General features: G+C 35.4%; 1 long non-coding RNA gene across 3 annotated transcripts in view; it reads right to left on the reverse strand.

The window, feature by feature from the left end:
- LOC103103614 (uncharacterized) overlaps window positions 1-18,615 on the reverse strand; it is a 33,035-nt gene extending 14,420 nt beyond the window's left edge. For all 3 annotated transcript variants that reach the window (XR_001629135.2, XR_465340.3, XR_008917526.1), the window contains exons 1-2: window positions 18,482-18,615; window positions 16,988-17,084 (exon numbers count right to left, since the gene is read on the reverse strand). This is a non-coding gene — a long non-coding RNA (uncharacterized LOC103103614). The remainder of the gene's footprint in view (window positions 1-16,987; window positions 17,085-18,481) is intronic.
- Window positions 18,616-20,832: the final 2,217 nt, after the last annotated feature.

Here is a 20,832-nt window from a genome sequence, read left to right on the forward strand (position 1 = left end):
GGAAGTGTCTAAAGTTAGCTTTGAACTGGTTCTCCCGTCTCCAGGCCTGGCACTTTATCCACTGTGCCACCTAGCTGTCCTGCTATTACCTATTATTAACAGAATAGATTTTGGATCTGGCTAAGATGCCTTCCTATCTCCATGTGTATTCTTAAATTTCACTTATGGCATGAATGAATGAAAAAGTTCATATTTATTGTGAGAATCAGGTCTCATCTCTGACTCATATTGGCTTTGCGATCTTGGGCAAGTTCTTTAAACTCTCAATGCTATATCAACTCTCTAAGACTATAAATTGCAGAGAAAGCACTAACATTGTGAGAGTAGGCATAATTTCCTGACCAGGCACTTTCCCACGACAGTGAAATTACAGGTCCGGTCCCTATTTCTATATTTTAATCTCTGATGCTACAAATACAAATGTAGACATTTTTTGCCCTTAACAAGCTCATATTCCAATGGGAGAATCTATAGATTAGTGACCAGGGAAAGGAATTTTGACCTGGTAAGTAGCAGTTATGGTAAATTGACTCACAAAGCAGTCTATTGACACATCCTTTCTAGAAGCAACAGTCATCTTCTTTGATTACCATGACCAAACAGAGGCAGAAAGTTATTTGGGTGGGTAAGGGGAGGAGATGTTGTCATGTGAAGTATAGTCTGTTTTGGGACCTCCTAGTTATAGTGGGATGGCTAATTTGTACCCATTCCCTCATTATTCAGGACAGCCTTAGATAGCTCTAAAGTTCAATGACCTAACTTCTCTGAAGACTGAAAACATGTTTTCTTTTTATTTCTTAAAAATTTTTTTTTAAATTTTATTTAATTAGATGATTTAGAATATTTTTCCATGGTTACAAGACTCATGTTCTCTCCCTCTCCTCCCCCCTCCCCCTTCCCATATCTGATGTACAATTCCACTGGGTTTAACATGTGTCATTAATCAAAATATGCTTTCTAAACATCAGGAGTTGAGGCTGCCATTCTATGTGGAAGAAGTTGTAAAAATTAAAATTAATCTATAATAATTTCAAATATATTTTTAAGATTTATTAATGATCATTAGAAGTAAACAAAAGTGCCCATGTCCATGACTAATCTACCTGTTCAAAAACTTCAGTCATGACAGGAAGCAAAAAGACTGAGACCAGGAACCCCACCCAATTTATCCCCTTGTCTACGGCAGCTCGTAAAGACAGGAAGTCAGTGGACTCCTGGGAAATGTAGTTCAAAGGCACAATATTTCCAATTATACAAAGTGTGATAATGGCAAGATGTATGGCAAAATGGTAGCATGGACAGATGGCTAGATAGGATGTCATGTGACTGATATATTCCATAAATATAGCAGAAATGACACCTCTGTAGGAGGTTTTTCCTTCAAAGTAGTCATGCCTGCAGGCTGTATAACCTTATAATGAGACAGTGTGGTATATCAGGAAGAACAATGGTCTTGTAGTCAGAAGGCTTGGATTCCACTGAGAAAGTCAGAGAAGCAGAGTTCTTTAGAGGGAATATTAAATGAACTCTCTTTGGGGAAGCACTGCTTTAGCTTAAGGATGACTGTCAAGGGCATTGGGATATTTTAGAATTCCCATTGGAGCCCTTAAACGTTTTTAGAAATTTCTACTCTGGAAAATGCTGGAATAAAAGTGAGCCAGGTGTTTGGCATTCCCTACATCGCATCATGCATAGACCTGCTTCAGTCTAAGTCAGTCTTTTCCAAACCAAACCGTACTGCAGACTGATGACATACATATATTCTCTGCCATGGGTCATTCTGCCTTCCTATGGTCTCAGTTCAATATACAGGCAGTGAATAGGGAGAAAGAAGTAATGGGGGGAGTGAGGCATAAGATTCAGGGAAGAGGAGTCATCCATTTTTAAAATTTGTAGGTTTTTAAATGCAAGAACCGTGGTTGTAAAAGTTTTTTGGACCAGTAAAAATTCGCTACAGACTGGCTTTTGGGAAATACTGGTCTCAAGTGCCCATGAGGAGGATGGAGAAAGTTTCCTGGACTCTTGGGGATTTGATTCAGCCTAAGAGAATTTAGTCAGCTACTTGGCAAAGAGGACAAAGAGCCAGGCCTGGAAGTGAGGAAGACCAATCTTCCCGAGTTCCAATCTGGCCTGTCACTTATTTGTTGTGTGACCCTGGGCAAGTCACTTCACCATGTTTGCCTCAGTTCCCTCATCTGTAAAATGAACTGGAGAAGGAAATGGAAAACCATTCCAAGTGTCTCTGCCAAGAAAATCCAAATGAAGAATCAGATACAACTGTAAAATGACTGAACATCACCAATAATAACAAAAGGATTTTTTTTCTAACCACAGTGCTTTCACAATCTAGGGGTTCAATTCAATCCAGTGAAATTCCATCTCTTTCAGTTTTAAAAATAATTTATTAAGCAACTGCTATGTGCAAAGTATCATGCAGGGATTGAAGGGTTCATATGTGAATAAGATGCAAAATATATGTTGTCAAAAAACTCAATTTCTCCGAATACAGAAATAGTCAGTAAACAAGTTTTTATTTAGTGTTTACTGGATCAAGACCTGTGCTAAACTCTGGAGATACAAAGAAAACACAGTCTCTTGTTCTCAAGGAACTCACATTCCAATGGGGGAGACAACATGCAAGTCACCAAACATACAAGATATATGCTGTAAAAAAGGAAAAAAGCTCTTGCCTTTCCTGGGACTAGAGGTGAGATAACTACCTGCTTCATACAAATTAGAATATGATAAATGCATTGCAGGGGGTGAAAAGTATTTTAAAAGATGTGCTTTGAGAGAGATTAATTTGATCTAGAAAGGATTCAGGAGAATGCAGCCTATCAGCTAGACATTGAAAGATGGAAAACGTTTCTCCTCTGGTGGCAGAACTAGTTGGCAGTGAAGGAGTACCATAGCACACAGAATGTCAGGACTGAAGTCAGGAAGATCTGAGCTCAAATGTGGTCTGTAGGACCCTGGGTAAGTCACTTAACATCTATCTGCTTCAGTTTATCTGTCTGTAAAATGGAAATAATCATGTCTGTCTCCTGGGAGGTTTTGTGAAGATGAAATGAAATAATGGTTGCTAAGTTCTGAGCACAGTCCCTGGCACATAGTAAGCACCACATAAATGTTGGCTATAATTGTTATATTATTAGGCATGCTTTCTGAAGGCCTCATCCCCTGAAAGCCCTGTCTTCTTAAATTTAAGAATTTTAATTTTACTAGTAAGTAGCAATTTTAGAATCAATAATGAAAGGATGTGCAGGAAGCCCATTCTAGGAACAAAAGACTGTTTGAAGGAAGACAAAGAAGTGGCAAAGGATTGATCCACCTAATCATTCCTATTCAATAAGGTTTAAGCACTTATTTAGTTCAGAGACATCCTGCTAGAAACAAACAGGCTTAAAATGAAGTCCTCGTTCTTGCAGGGCTTGGGAGACCTATATACTCTATTCCAGGCAAATTGGTCCATTTGCTCTTCTGTACATCCTCTCTCACCAGTTCTCTCTCATGGCTTAAATCCTCTCCATCATGGCCTCTGCCTCTTGAAATCCCTAATTCCATTTAGGGCTCAATTCAGGGGCCTCCTATGATTTTATTTGTCTAGTTTTTGGTAGTCCTCATTTCACCTTCCCTTTATTTATTTATGTTTTTTTTTTAAACCCTTACCTTCAGTCTTGGAGTCAATACTGTGTATTGGCTCCAAGGCAGAAGAGTGGTAAGGGCTAGGCAATGGGGGTCAAGTGACTTGCCCAGGGTCACACAGCTGGGAAATATCTGAGGCTAGGCACACTCAGGACCTCCCGTCTTCCAGTCCTGGCTTTCTATCCACTGAGCCATCTGGTTGCCCTTTTGTATTTATTTTTTCATCTATTTAGTATTTGTTTATCTGTGAAGATGTCATTTTCCCCTGGTAGAATGTAAGGTCCTTTGAGGACATAGTTATTGGCACTTAGTAGATACTTGAGAAATCCTGATTGTTATTGTCAGATCTAGTAGGTGATCTACGCAGAAGAGTATAATACAATATTGAAATGCCTATTACCTAAAAGGAATATAAAACTTTGCAGTATATATGTCACGTGCCTCAGTGCCAGAGAACCAGAGGTAAATACGAGGGCAATACTTCCATAAGTGAGTTGTGGGGAAAAAATCCTGATAAGATTTATACAGCATTTAATAGGGAATTTTTATGCATGCTGTTCATTCAATGTCATAGTTACAAAAATAAAAGACAAAATGGGCAGCTACTCAAAATGTTGATGACATTTAATATCCTGAAGTATAATGGTTCATAGCATACAATATTTTCAAATGAATCTTTATATTTCGGTCCTTTGTCCACCATCAGTCATCAGGACTGTCTGAGAAAGGATAATTAAAGGATAATGTTGTTGGTCAGAGAATCTATGAAGCAATAAATGACTGTGGGGGTTTGAGGGTGGGACAGTAATAAGGGCCAAAGTGAAGCAGATGAGTGTTTGCTGTTGCTATACCATGATGTGGTTGCCATCTTTTCTCCTCTCTGTGGCAACATGAATGAAGAGACCACCTCCTTTTGGAGTGCCAGGATGGCATTTTCTTGGCTATCGAGGAGAACAGATAGGATTTTAAAAAACTGTTTTCTGTAGCTATTTACTGATGTCTCTCTGAAGATGAAATTTCAGTGAATGACATTTGTAAGGATTAGACTGGAAACACTGAAAACTATGAAAAGTAGGGACTTCATAATCTGGGTAAATTTTATTCTTAATTTCCTTTTTTTTTTAATGTGGATTGTCTGGCCAATCTCGTTTTTGAAGGGCTGTGGAGCCTTGTAGAATGTTGGGTCTTTATTATGCATTATGGCATCAGAAAACAGTAGAATCTAAAGAATTTCACCATTAATAAAAATATACTTCTATTTGGGCTCTGTGTAGGACATTCTGAGTGACACTGGCCCAGCAAGATTATATCTCTTTGTTTGATATTGATAACCAGAAAATTATTAAATGAAATCATCCTATCAGAGGATCTTGTATAATCCCATCATATGCTGATGAGAGACAATTTGCTTTTAAAACTCTATTTTGCCATTTTAAGCTTGATGCTTTTTCATAACTGACAAACATGGTAGGAACTTATATCCTCTGCACATCAATTGTGTGACTGCAAATATAGTCTCCTGTAGAAAAAAATTATCTGCAAAAAAACTGCCTCTTCTCATATTTTCAAATTCTTATTTTGTATATACTCAAGTCAGTTTTATAAGGATTTTTATAGAGATGAGAAAGTAGGCATAATGGTTGGTAATTCCAAATAACTTCTTGGTCAATCTTTCTTGATTTTGATGTTATCTGGTCTTTTCCATTCCTTTCCATTCTTTATCTGGGTTAAAGAGCTCGGAAAATGATCTCTGACTTGCTCTATAATTGTCAGCTTCATCGTGGATTTATTATTCTGTATTTGCTAAGGTCCAGATGTCCTTCCCAACTTTGCCTTCAAACTTTTTTTCTGTGTTCTTACAGAGAGCCCTGGGTACTATGGTGTTAGAGTCTAGCTAGAGCAGCCTAGTTGGTCATTAATGATGTGAATAGATCATTATAGGAATGCTGACATATTTAGTCCATTTCATGACTCCTTGTTGTCCTCCTTCCAGTTTCCTCTACAAATGATCTTACTTAATTGGGCCGCACACCAAGTTTTCTGCAAGCTCATTGTTCCCACCACTCCTTTTTGCTATTTTGTGAGGTGATCCTGCTTGTAATCTTCCATCATCTTTCTCTGTGATATTTGGCATTAGCTAGTACTCATTAGCCAACTCTTTCTATTTGGCAAGAACTTCAAGTATTGCTGACTGAGGTGCTTTCTGGACTCCTTTTGTCTCCTCGTTGTGGTGACTGCTTTTTTTTTTCCTTTTTGAAGCAGACTTTTCATTAAGGTAGGGAGGTCCCAGGGAAGAACTCCCTCTACCAATGCAGATTGACACCTGCTTTACAACTAATTGTCTTTGAGAATTAATTGCTTGGCGAACTGAGAGGTTAAGAGACTTATCAAAGATTACAAAGACCAAATTAAAGGCACTACCTGAATACAGATCTTTCCTACTCTAAGGACAAATCTCTGTGCTATTTCTTGACTTTTTTAGTGACTGTTTTGCATTAGCTACACTTTTCTGAAAGGGTGAATTACCTCTTAATTATGTATCCCACAAAGTGATTCCCATTTCAAGTATCAGTTTCCCAAGAAGGTGTATTCTAATATCAATTATTTTGTGTGTGTGTGTTTTGTGAAAAAGGGAACAAAAGATGTCCAATGCCAGATAGTACTACCTTGTATGTATCTTTTTAGAAGAGACCTTGTTATTCCTTCCCAATTCTTTTTTGAAACCCCTACTTTAGCTTTAAATTAATTTCTGTCTTTGTATCAATTCCAAGATAGAAGATTGGAAGAGTTTGGTGACTGGAGATAAGTGCCTTGCTCAGAGCTGGCCACATAGCTAGAAATTCTTGCTATTCCCTTTTGTGGAAACCTTAGACACGAGCTGCAACTCAGTTGGTAAAATATTCTGGCTGGGTATGCAGGGATTATCATCCTAGTGATTGTATATCTTCTACTCTGAGAAAGTAGAGTGGTTGGAAGCATCTCCAAATGCCAGTCAGAAATTAGAGGTTCTTGACCTTCAGAACTTATGAGATAGCTACTAAGCTGGAAATATCTATCTCAGGATCACGTCTGAGGCACATATGCACAGGAAAGAAATATAAAGCAGAAAAGGAATCGAAGAATATGATATTCAGACTCAAGCTCCTCTAGGTAAGCCCAGGTATTTACTGTCACATTCATATAACTTGTATGTTTACTTCTAAGGTAGGGAAGGGGAGAAAAAAATTCTCTCTGCCACTCAGGAAGTCAGAGAGAAAGTTAGAAAAGAATCAAATGGGCTAAAACGATAAAAGGACAAAATGACCAATGTTGGATGTGATGCGGAAAAACAGGGACACTAATATACTGCTGTGAAACTGTGCACTGACCTGACCATTGTGGAAGAGGGATGAAGAAAGAGAGGATTTGCAGGACAAGCCAGGCATGCAGATCAGGTCCCCAGCTTGGACTGCATGCCTGGCTTGTCCTGAAAATCCTCTCGTTCTTCATGCCTCTTCCACACCGTTTTGGAGACCAATCTAGAATAATGCCCAAAGAGTAATAAAACTATATACATTTTTGGCCCAGAAATACCACTATCAGGTTTATTTCCTAAAGTGATCAGGGAAAAAGGAAAAGAGCCCATATCCTCTAAAATATTTATAGCATCTCACTTTGTGGTGGCAAAGAACTGGAAACTGAAGAATTACCCATCAATTGGGGAATGGTTAAATAGGTTGTAGCATATGATTGGGATAGAATACTACTGTGCCATAAGAAATAATGAATGGGTTAATTTTTAAAAATGGAAATACCAATGAAGATATGAAGAGTGAAATGAGTAGAACCAAGATAACATTATACAGAGCAACAGAAATATCATTTGAAGAATGACTTATGTATGTCCATCTACAGAGAAAGAACTTCTAACTATAAATAAGCAGGATAGTTTCATAGATTCATGTATCTTTTTGTCAGGTAATGTCTTTTCTAATTGGAGGTAAGGAGGAAGGGCGTTACATGGAGTATTTTAATATAATAAATAAATTTAATATAAAAATAAAGATTAAATTGATATGCTCAATAAGAGAAGAGAGAGGAGGGATAGACTTCAGATTCAACTTTTAAACCTACTGAGTGCCTATTTCTTTCCGCTTTGGTCCACCCTCTCCTCCCACCATTTCTCCATTATGGGGACAATGAAACCAAGCAAATGCTTTTGGTTATCCATGTTCTTAAAAAAAAAAAAAACCCTTACCTTCTGTGTTAGAACCAATGGCAGAAGAGTGGTAAGAGCTAGCAATGGGGGTTAAGTGACTTGCCTAAGGTCACACAGCTGGAAAGTGTCTGAGGCCAGATTTGAACATAGGACTTCCAATCTCTAGTCATGGTTCTCAATCCACTGAGTCACTCAGCCCCCCCCCCCCCATCCATGTTCTTTTGAAAAGAGTCAGAAAACCTGAAGTTACTGGAAGTGTCCCATGGTACGCCATCATCCCCAGGGACGTTGCCTGGGGTGATCCCAGAGGCCATCACCACCACCATGTATATTCATCCTCAACCCCCAACAGGCCAGTCTAGCAGTTGAGGGGAGTCTTCCTTGATTATCCCCAATATTTTTGTATTTACAATTATAATTATCTTATAATTGTATCTACAAATATAAGTTTATTTTTTAAAATATTTATGTATACATTGAATTGTCCTGGAAGAATGTAAGGTCCTTAAGAGTTTTGATTGTCTTATTTTGTTTATTTTTGTACTCCTAGGACCTACCATAGTGCCAGGCACATAGGAAGCATTTAATATGTTTTTGTTGAATTTATCTTTTTTCTAATTATCTAATTATCTAATTTTCTAATTCTAATTTCTAATCTAATTGTCTAATAATTTCTAATTATAATTTTTCTAATCTAAAAAAAGAAAAAAATTTTCTAATTATTATTTAATTTAACCTTTGTTATAAATTATTCTAAATAGACATCTGATCCTCAAATGTCTTACACACTGGTGCCCAATTGTTTCATATTTATTAGGATACAGTCAGTTCTTCAGAAGTCTTATTTTGCTGCTTCATTGCAGCTCAGAAATGACTCTGGATTCCTGAAGGCCTGAATAAGAACAACAATAATATCAACTAATATTTATATAAGGATTACCATGTGTCAGACAATGCATTATATAAGTGTTTTACAATTAGTTTCTGACGATCTTCACAATAACACTGAGGGGTAGGTTTTCCTATCCTATAATAAAAGGATATTATTATCTCAGTTTTATAGACGGAGAAATTGAGGCAAATGTGTTAAGTGACTTGCCCAGGATCACACAGCTGCTGAGCTTTGGAGGCCAGATTTAAACTCAAATCTTTTTTACTTCAGGCCCAACACTTTATCTACTACATCATGTAGCTGACAAGTTCTATTAAGATGGAAAGACTTCAAGTATCATCGTGGCAGCAGACTATCTTCTGTCCCATGACCAGTCTAGTTAAATACTGAAAAGTCAGTATTCAGCCAGTATCCCTGAGTTTTTTTGTTTTTGTTTTTTTGAGATGGAAATTCATGAACCAGATAAGAACACAGAATGGCTCTTCCTTTTGCTTCTTTCATGACAGTAGCAAAATGTTGGAAAAGTAGACAGAGGGTGTTAAATATCACAAACTTTTTAGACCCCCCCTAAGCATTAATTTAATCTAATTGTGGATTATCATAAAACAATGAAACTTTTCTTTGCTGGTCAAAGCACTGATGTAATAGTGAAGAAAATGAACTTCCTTGATATTGCCATTACTCTCAAAAAAGCAAGAGGATCCTCCCAGGTTTTCTTTAGAGAGTTGAATAAAGGAATGGGTTGAGTTGGTGCCACTGTATACCCAAATATAATTATTATATCTCCTTGCACTTTACATAATAAGTGTGAAAAGACAAATTTTTATATAAATATATGTGCATATATATATATATATATATATATATAATTGTAGCTTATAAATGAATAAGGAGTCATCAGTCAACTGGTACATTTCCAGGAATGGGTGGAGGACACTCATTCAAGAAGTTGGGAAGCAGATGTTCCCATTATCTATAGAACAAGGTCCAAATTCAAAGTGCCAATGGTCGGATGAGTATCTAGTGGGAATCATGAGGATCTTTACCATTCATAAAAAATAATAAATATATAAATAATAAAAGCTGTGCAACAATGGTGAGTCATTAACATCTTTGGATCTCAATTTCTTCACCTCTAAGAGGAGAATATTTCACTAGAGGACATCTAAAGTCTTTTTTTTTGCAGTAAAACTATTTTAATTTGAAATTCAAGACTACCTTTCACAGGATCTTGGAATGAGAGCTAGATGGGACCTTAGAGGTCACATGGTTACATGTTTTTGCATCACCCCCTTTCACTCTTTCCCAGAGATCTATGCCTTATAATAAGAAAAAAAAAACATTCAATGGAACTAGCCAACATATTAAAGAAGTTTAATGCTTTGTACAGAATTCCATATCCCTGATCTTCTGCAAAGAAGTGAGAGTAGGTGATTTCTCATGTATCTTTTTTCTCACTAAGCTTGGTCATTATAATTTTTAGCATTTATTTTTAATTGTATTATTGTTCTTTCCATTTACATGGTTAGTTTTTCCTGGTTTTATTTGTTTTACTTTGTATTGGTTTATAAACATCTCTCTACTCTTTTAATTATTCATTATATTTATTTTTTTTTTTGTAGTACAGTACTATATTCTGCTATGTTTGTGTATACCATTTTCTGGGCATATAGCTTTTTCTGGTTCTTTGCTATGGAAATAAAGTACTGCCAAAAAAATATTTTGGTGTATATGGAACCTTTCTTGTTGTTATTGACCTTTCAGGATATTCTTTATCATCATTTTCCATCAGCAGCTTTGCTTGGCCCCTGAAATCTCATCATAATGCAGATTAATGCAGATTTTTGATACTCAACTCATCTCAGTGGCCTCTCCCCTCTGATTGGAGAATTGGAGAGTGGAATATTAAACTCTTCCCAGAGCTTTCCTTTATGGAGGACTCACAATGTTTTCCCTTCAGTAGCTCTGCTTAACTTTGATTCCACAGACTACCATGCCCTACTGAGGACCTCCTGATGGACCCTCCTATGTCCATGTGCTTTTCAACTTTCTTTTGGTCTTCCTCTATTAGATTATAAGCTCCTTGACAGCAGAGAGTGCCTCTTTTTCTTGTTTATATCTCCAATTCTTATCATTCTGTCTGGTGCATAGTAAGAACTTAATAAATGTTTATTCTATTGAAAATATATGTTTTGTAGGGGAATATCTCAGTCAAATGATTGAGACATTAAAGAATTTTATAGATTCAAAATATTTTCTAGAATGAGTAGACCAATTCACAACTCCACTAATAATGCAATAATAAGATCATATAGTCCCTCCAACATTGTGGGTTCCTGTATTTTTTTCATCTTTGATTATCTTTTTGGTGAATAAATCTTTACTAAGTAAATTTTCTTATAAAAGGAGTTCTTTCTTAGTTTTCTTTGTCTTTTTCTAAGTTTATTGAACACTTGTATGTCAAGATCAGTTATTTCTGATTCTTTTCCACTTAATTTGCTCTTTCTCCTTTTCTATGCTTTAATACCCAAGATTTTTGATGATTATAACTTTATGATATAACTTAAAATCCTACAGTGCTATGCCCATTGAATTCTTTCCTTTTCCCATAATTTTCTTTGATCTTCAACATATTTTGTTCCTGTAAATGAATTATATTATTATTTTAACTAGCTTTGTTTATATAGAGCTTAACAGTTATTTCCTTGACAGTTTGTATTGATTTAGTGTTATTTGTGCCTTCCCTAAATGATTATCTCCAATATATGCTTTTTCTCATTTGTAGTTTTCTGCATTCTATCTCTTACATTAGAACATGAGTTCCTTGAGGGAAAGTATTGCTTTTTCCTCTCCTTTTATTTCCCAGTCCCTGGCGCATAGTAAGTATTTAATAAATGCTTATCAAAAACTTGATTTTCATATATTTATTTTGGAAACTACTACTTCACTAATATTTAATCTCACTCTTGGTTTCTCTTCCTCTCTTTTTCTTCATCCTTCTCTCTCTCTCCCCTTTCCTTCTCTTTTTCTCTTCCTCTCTCTCTCTTCCTCCCTCTCTCTCTTCCTACTTGTTTCTACCCACTTCTCTCTGTCTTACTCCCTCTCTCTCTTCTCCCCCTTCCCCTTCTCTTCCAGGATGTTTCAAGTAAGTCATCTTATGATCAGCAAATAAAGATAGCTTTGTCTCCTCTTTGCTTATCTTTATGATTTTTAATTTCTTTCTGTTTTCTCATTGTTATTGCTAGCATTCTTAGAACTGTGTCAGGTAGCACAGAGAGCATCTTTACTCTACTCTTATATTTATTGGGAAACTTTCTAGTTTTTCCTCATTGCTTTTAGTTTTAGGCAGATAACCTTTTATTGTACTAAAAAGACATAATTCTTTGTCTACTTTGTAGTTCTCCAACCCCTCCCCCCCAAGTGTTATAAGTACATGAGTTTGAATGTTTTAAAAAATAAAATGTAATTAATTATGTTATTTTTCTAATGTTGAATCTTCCTTGTTTTTCATGATATAAATCCAACTTAGTCATGGTGAGTCATTTTTGGAATACATTATTGTAGGCTTTTGGCCAAAGTTTTATTTAAAAAATTTGGAATAAATATTCATTAATGATATTGGTTTATATTCTCTTTTTTAAAAAATCATTCCCAAGTTTAGATAGTAGGACTTTTTATCTCACAAGAGAAGCTAAGTAAAGTGGTTCCTTTATGAGTTTTGAGAATAATTTGTATAATATGAGTATTAATTATTCTTTAAAATTTTTATGGGACTTTCTTACAAATCCATCTGAACTAGGAATTTTTTTTCTTTTGTTAGTTCCTCTACATGTAGCTCAATTTGTTGTTTGAAATTGCATTATTTTTTAAAATGTCTTTTTGGTTTTCTATTCATTTCAGTATAATTCTATAATTTTTCTATATCTTTTGGATTATATATTAGGTTCTGACAAGTTCTTTTCATTTCTTCTGGATGTGTGATTTCACCTTGGCCATGCTTTATTTTATGTACCTGACTTTTCTTCTTTGTACTTTTAATCAGATTGACTTAAAGGATTATTTTTAAAAAATCTTTTTGGATAACCAGGTTTGAGTACTTAAAAATAAATCAGTTCTATAGTCTTTTTGTTTCCCAATCTATTTCTCATCTAGTTTTTAAGATTTCCTGTTCTGTTCTTATTTGAGCTTTGTTTAGTTGTTAAATTTCCAATTTGTTTAGTTATTATTTTGTTTATTGATCTCTTCCTGTTTTACTAATGTATATTTTTAGAAGTATTATTTTTTTTCCCTTAGGTAAGTTTTACCTTCACATCAGAAATTGTGATGTTTTCTACTTATTTCCTTGTATTTTACAAGCTCTTATTAATTGTTCTTAAGATTTATTACTAAATCCTCATTTAGACCTTTTTCTTTTGCTTGTGCTCAGTTACTTCATATTCATTTATAGTTTCTCTATATGGAACCTGTTTGATTTTTGTAAAAACGTCACCTGGTGCAGAGTATATTCATGTGTACATGTGAATGTAAAAAAAGTATATTTTTATTATTCTCATTTGGAATGTTAGAATCCTCTAGCTATAAATTCCTCAACAGTTTGATTAGTTGTATCTTTTCCAAGAATAATATGAAAGTATTTTGTTAACTTGTTATTTTAACACTCTGCTTTTTTAGAATTCAATTGTTCTTTCATGAATTTAGAAGGTATGTTATTTGGTGTATATTTTAATATTATTATTGGCTTATCATTTAATAGTTCTTTTAAGGATAATTAATTGTTATTAATTAACTAAGGATAATCAGGGACAAATTGTTCATTTATCTCCTATTGATAGTATAAATTTCCATTTTTGCTTTGTTTGATATCATGATAGGAATGCCTGATTTTTTGGATTAAACTTGATAAATTGCAAATTTTATTCCTTCCTCTAATTTTGATTATATTTATAGCTTTGTTTTTTTAGATGTACTTCTTATAAGCAACACATTGTGGGGTTTTGTTTTCCAATCTAGTTTGTTATTCTTTCATTTTATTGGCTTGCTTTTTAATCTATTCACATTTAAAGTTACAAGAGTTAAATTTTTGTTTTTATCCATATGTCTCTTATACTTTAAAAAGATTAAAAATAAAATTTACCCCATTTTTAAATTGATATTTCGTCCTTATGTTTAGTGTGCCTCAAACTACTTTGATGCAGCCTTATTCCTATAGGCTGTTTTTCTATTACTCCTTTCATCATTTCTTTCCTTAATTCTCAAGTTTTCTTAAATTACGGGTTTCTTTTTTTTAATTTTTAGTTATTTATTTCTTTAGCTTTTCTCTTCTTCTTCCCCATATTTCTATTTGGTGGTTAATTTAAAATCCCTATTCTTCTAGTTTTTTCTGAGCTTTTAGATTTTGTTTTGTTTTTGTTTTTTGCTTTGTCCTCTTCATTGTCTTCCTTTCTTTTCAATTCATGGCCTATGTTCTTTTTTCTTCCTTCTTTAATACCTTTGCATTCCTTATGGAGTTAAAGCATTTGAGCTTCAATGGGACTGAGTTTTCTTTTTTAAATGGTTTTGAGCTCTCTCAATCACAATAATTTCTCTCATACATTTCTAATAATCTTTGTTTTATTCTAGTTATCTGTTTAATCTCAGTCTACTAGAATGTAAGCTCCTTGAGAGTAGAGATCACAGTCTTCTTTTCTTTGTATTCCCTTCAATGACTGGTACAATGTGAGATCCCTACAAATCTTATTGAATAGAACTAAACATCTGGATTTCTCATGGAAGAGGATTGGTGTCTGTTAGGAAAGAGATTCATTATTCTCTAATATTGTGTTAATTAGTTCTTCTTTCCTTTCTTTTCCTTCATGAGTACCTCTTTTCATCTACTTTTAAAGATCAAACTCTATGGACCTCAAGTGGTCTCACCCTTTCCTTTTTAGTCTCTCAATAAAGTAGATCAACTTTGTAGGATTTAGAGATATTTTCAAAAGAAACTCTGAAAAACTTGGCTGTTTTTAAAAAATTTTAATCATCTGGCACCTTATGGAGGCAAATAAAGGTCTCATTTTCATATACACACAGACATTCTATATAAATGTCTACATAGCTGTATATAGATACACATATGTGTATATCTATATATATATGAGCAAAAACCTCAAACTGGATTCTGGTAAACTGCAATCATAATGTTATAATGCAATGTAAGAGTAGGATTGCAATGCCAGGGAAGATTTATTCTGACACAAAACTACATGAAAACAGTGACTTGCCTTTCTGGGTTTATTTAACTTCTGGAATGTGTTTCACACCTCGTAGATGAAAGGGCCCTGGGAATAAATATATAAATAAGCAAACCAGTCTGATCACATCAATTCAGTGGTTTAAAGGATTGGAGCCCACAGTCAAAATCTGATTTATTAACTTGGCAAGAGGTTTTTTAGGAGGTTGCTAGTTATCCATGGGAATCACTCCTGTGACTTTGGTGGGGGTTGTAGAAACTGCCACTTAATATATGGGCCCTTATTTATTTGACTACAGCTTCCATTTATCTGGTCATTACGTCTCTTTTTCATTTAAACTGAAAAGTAAGCAGTACTGAGGATTTTATTCATGATTAATTTTGTTTTAGGGACAAAAGCTCCCATACCAATAAATAACTTTAGACTGACTTAATTCTTTTCCATCTCAGCCTTGTCATTAGATCAGAAGATGCTTCCATTTCACACTTAAAAATGGAGTTATCCAGTGACTGGGAAGATCTAATGTGAAAAGAAAACCTCATTTCTTGTTATTATTATTATTTTTGAATATTGCAACAGTCTAGAGTAGTGAGCAGGGTACTAGGTGTGGATCAGAAAGACCTGGGTATAAATTCTACCTTAAAGTAAAAGTTGTGAAATTTATCACAACTTCCCTGAGAGACAGAGAGACAGAGAGAGAGTCAGCAAGACAGAGAAAGAGCAAGGGAGAGAGAGACACCCACACACAGAGACAGAGACAGGAAAACAGAGAGAGAGACAGGCAGAGAGAGAGAGACAGACAGACAGACAGAGAGGCACAGAGGGACAGACAGAAAGAGAGAGAGGAAGAGAGAGAGAGAAAGAGGAAGAGAGAGAGGGAGAGAGAAAAAATGTTTGGATTTCTCATGGAAATGGATTAGTGTCTCTTAGGAATGAGATTCATCTTTTCTCTAATGTTGGGTAATTTTTTTTCCCTTTCCTTTCTTCATGGCCCTGAGACAGATAGAGATGGGGAGATATAGAAAATAGAGTGACAGAGAGAAGCAGAGAGAGAGAAAAAGACAGAGATAGAAAGAGAGAAAAAATGGCCCCTTGAAGGGAATAAAGTGCTCCTTCCCAAGGAATGAACACTTTTTGAACAGTCAGGTAGGATTTGTTCAGGGCTGGATACATCCCATTGGTAGGAAAGAATAGCTTCTATGCTCAGGTCTTTGAAGAGACACAGCAGAAACAAGTTAGTCACATAAAGTGACTGAGGGACAACCAAAAGACAGACCTGCACCATTTCAAGGAAAATCAACTTGTCAGCAAGCATTTCTAAAACATCTTCCTGTGACAGACACTTTGCTGAGCTCTGCAAATACAAAGAAAGGTAAAAATAGTCCCTGAATTCAAGGAGTTTACAACTGAAAGGAGAAAACAACATGCAGATAGCTATGTACCAACAAGATAAAAAAGAGGATTAAGTAGAGAAAATGGCATAGACAAGGCAGGACTGGGAGAGGCTTCTCAGAGGTGGGATTTTAGCTGAGTAGAAGGAAGGATACTAGCCTAGTGGGCGAACTTACTGTAGGAAACTTATGGGAAGACATGGATGAAGTTGCACAATGATGGGGAGGAATGGATAGGTTGTGTTCTGCATCTTGGCAAGGAGCACCCACACAGGTGAGAACACAGATAAACTATAATATCTCCAGTCAATAGAGGTAGGTGGCACAGCAGACAGAGTGCCAGGCCTTGAGTTAGGAAGACTTATCTTCCTGAGTTCAAATCCTGCCTTAGACATTTACTAGCCACGTGACCCTGGATGAGTCACTTAACCATGTTTGCCTCAGTTACCTCTTTTGTAAATTGGCAAATGGCAAAAAGGAGATGGAAAATTACTCTGGTATCTTTGCCAAGAAAACCCCAAATAGGGTTACAAAGAATTGGACATGACTAAAAAAATGACTAAACCACAATACAACAGAGTGGAGGAAAACTGGACTTTAACAATGTCCTCTCCATTCTACTCTTACTCACCTTTTTAATCAGACTGTCCAGACCTGTCTCCAAATTCTTATTCCCTCTTTTCATTTCGAAGACTGGCTTTATACTTGGTTAGTTTCTCAGTAGACTCCTAAAAAAAAAAGTAAATCACTTTAGTCGCAGGCTTATGTTAAGAGTATATTATGTTGGGGGCAGCTGGGTAGCTAAGTGGATTGAGAGCCAGGCCTAGAGATGGGAGATCCTAGGTTCAAATCTGGCCTCAGACACTTCCCAGCTGTGTGACCCTGGGTAAGTCACTTAACCCCCATTGCCTAGTCCTTACCACTCTTCTGCCTTGGAATCAATATTGATTCCAAGATGGAAGGTAAGGGTTAAAAAAAAAAAGAATATATTATGTAAATAATAATATAACATATGCAATATAAATTAAATATATAATTAATTATAAAATAAAATAATATATAAATTAATTAAATGATTAACAATATTACATAAACTAATTATGTAATATTATATAAATTAGTTATATGATTAATAATATTACATAAATTAATTATATAATATTATATAAATTAATTATGTGGTAAATAATATTACATAAATTAATTATATTGTATAATATTATAGAAAGTGATTATATGATTAATAATATTACATAAATTAATTATATAATATTATATAAATTAATTATGTGGTAAGTAATATTACATAAATTAATTATATTGTATAATATTACAGAAAGTGATTATATGATTAATAATATTACATAAATTAATTATATAATACAATATTATCTAAATTATATATAATTCATAGTATATATAACACAATAAAATTATATAATATAAAAGAATAAAGAATAATAAAAGATATGAATAAATGTATATAGAAATTATACATAGAATTATCTCATAATTATATATAAATTATTTATATTATATAACATATAAATAATACAATATATAATATGTAATTAATAATGGCATTACTAATAAGGCTTATGATGAGAATAATATTATGTTTGAAGTTCAGAGTATTTAGAATTTCACTTTGATGAAGTCACTTAACCTCACTGAATCTTGGTTTTCTCATCTCTGAAATGGAAATAAAAATAGCTCCTCCCTCATGGTACTTTTGTGAGGTCGGATGGAAGAATGGTTTTGTAAAATGCCCAGTAAACCCGAAAGCACTCTATAAAACCTTATTGCTGTTGTTCACTCTTAGCACAGATGATAGGAATAGGAACAAACCCCAACCCCAGCATATCTTTAATTTTTTCCCCCAGTAATGTCTTACACATGTGTTCTTCTTCTGGATGGTGATACACTTTCAGAAGTTCATTCCACGCTATCTAGCGAGGCCCAATGGTTAATGGCTGGGTTCCATTATGGTAAACAAATTGGGTTATGCTCGAGTCATGAGGCACAGAGAGAACCTGGTATTTCTGCTATCAGCCTGGCATTACAACGTTGAAGCCTAGAATTGTGGTAAAGTCAGAAGCTGCTCTGAGCAATACACAAGGCTCACCACAATTTGAAGCTTGCCGATGATAGCTTCATTTAGGCCCAGAAGCCGGAGAAGAGGCCTGCCCACAGCTGCCTGGCCTCCGTCCTGGGCCCCAGGGAGGGAAAACAGCCCAGCCACTGCTCTGAGCGGGCAGATGGCGGAGGGAGCAGGAACAGGAAGGAGCGTGGCAGAAGTGAGTCACAGAAGCCATAGACGGGGCTTCTTCGTAGAAGGGTAGACTGCGGGGAGAGGGGAAGAGGAGGGAGACATGAAAATGGGGGAATAAGATTCAGTCAGAGTGTGGAGGAAGACATGGCGGAAGAGATGTGGTGAGAGAGGATTCTGTAGAGACAGTAGATTTGAGGGAAGGGGTGGAGGCTCCTGAATGTTGTCATTGGGACACCAGGCTTCTAATTACAGAGCAATTAGCCATTTTATGGACTAACTTTTAAAGGACCAATTGGTGAAACAGAATCCACAAAGAGAAGGCTGAGGATTGGAAATATTGACCCCATGAAATGAGTACCACTTTGGGATTATTTTTTTCCACAGGGTATTGGAGGCATTTTTAGTGTTGACCAATTTATATCCATGAGGGCAGGTATTAGAAAAGGTTGTAAGAAGGGTTCATCCTTCTTGTTTGTCTCTGAGCTCTTTTCTGTGATTTTTAACCCATTTGTGTGCCTTAAGTTTCCTGGTTTCTTTTTTATGATTCTGATCTCCCACAATTACTACCACAAGTAAATTAGGACTCCAGGAGCATATGGCTTTCCTATCCATCCTAACTGAGGTGTGGAAAAATCCCTTTTTCCTTTAGTTCAGCCAAGACGTGAGGAATTTTTCAAATGGGACTTTAGCTAGGAAACTACGGAAAAGAAAACAAATATTCAAGCATAGAAACGGATGAATTTACAAAGCATAGAGTTTTTATCCTCACTTAAATTTAGCCATGGATTGGTTGGGTTGCTGTGGCTAATGGGATACACAGTCTTGTTTCCTTTTTCCTACTTTCAGCCCAGTCTAGGGTGAGAATGTGGAAAGCAAGACCAACTCAGACTTCTAGCCAAAGGTAGATTTTGGTTGGCACGGTTGCCAGGCCTTCTGGGATCCTTAATATATCTCAGAATGTGCTTCTTAGTTTTATCTCTGTTGCATCTTTCTCTTCATCTTCATTCTCCCAGGTCTCTGGGATGTTTTGCATTTTAATTATGCTTCAGGCTTGTACTCAATAAGACCTAAAATGGTCCCTAGTTTATAAGTGAAAATGGCACATCCCTATTTGGCTCCCCAAAATCTTACTTGGTCTTTAAGTGAATTTTACTTTTGCCCTTTTCAGCAGTCTCTTAGAGGTATCTAGGGTTCCAGGTCCCTGGAAATCTATTTTTACTCATTTCTTTCAGGTCAGTTTCCTGTACTTGATTTTTATTTTTTTTTTGGTCAAGCATATTCACTAGTTACTTGTTATTTTTCAATAATTTCAATTTTCTGAATGATCTAGGTTCCTTTCAGCAGCCCACAACCACTCAGACTCTAAGGAGGAAGAGTAGAGCCCAAAAGGGAATTAGATAAGGTACTCAAAGACTGAAAAGAAGGTCTTTGGCAAAGAGCTCTCCAAATGGAGTTGTCTCAAGAGAAAAGAACCAAAACAGGATGTCTTTTAAGTGCCAGCCTCCAAGGTAACCTGTAGCTAGATTTCAGACTTGCTTCTTTGATGCTTTGATGAAGCAATGATCTCATCATGATGGGCACTCCTTTCATGAGCACAGATGACAACTCATTCATCTTGTACTACTCTTGACAATGACCTCCAACAAATCCTTCAAAGAGGATCTATTACATATGGTGGAGGATTTCCTTCAGTTCTTGTTATTATCTTGTAGATACTATAACAATATTTAGGCTATCTCAGTTATTTTTTGTTCTTGATACATACCATTCCCATTTCCTTTTCTGGTCATATGTAGGTTTAGTGATGTCTTTTAGTACAAAGATGCTAAACTTAGTATTCAACAATAAATTAAAAATATTTTATTAAGGGTCTAATACGGCCATAAAGGTGAGCATCACGCTGGCCATTCTGCTCTCAAGAAACATATAATCTAATGGAGAGCAGGATAAGCAGATAAATAAATATATCCTCAGGGAAAGTGAGTAATTATATAAGGAGGTGTGGTTTGGTACAAAACGGATTTAAAGTCAGAGGTCCCAAGTCAACAGGTCATAATGAGTCAGCTTATTATGTGCCAAGCCTTGTCGATACAAAGAAAGGCAAAAATATTCATTGCCTCTTAAGTATCATACACTTTAATAGAAGCAATAACATGTAAATAGCTTAGTATTTATGAGATATATACAAAGTAGACAGGAGATGA

Source organism: Monodelphis domestica, chromosome 3, assembly GCF_027887165.1.
Source record: "Monodelphis domestica isolate mMonDom1 chromosome 3, mMonDom1.pri, whole genome shotgun sequence".
NCBI lineage: Eukaryota > Metazoa > Chordata > Mammalia > Didelphimorphia > Didelphidae > Monodelphis > Monodelphis domestica.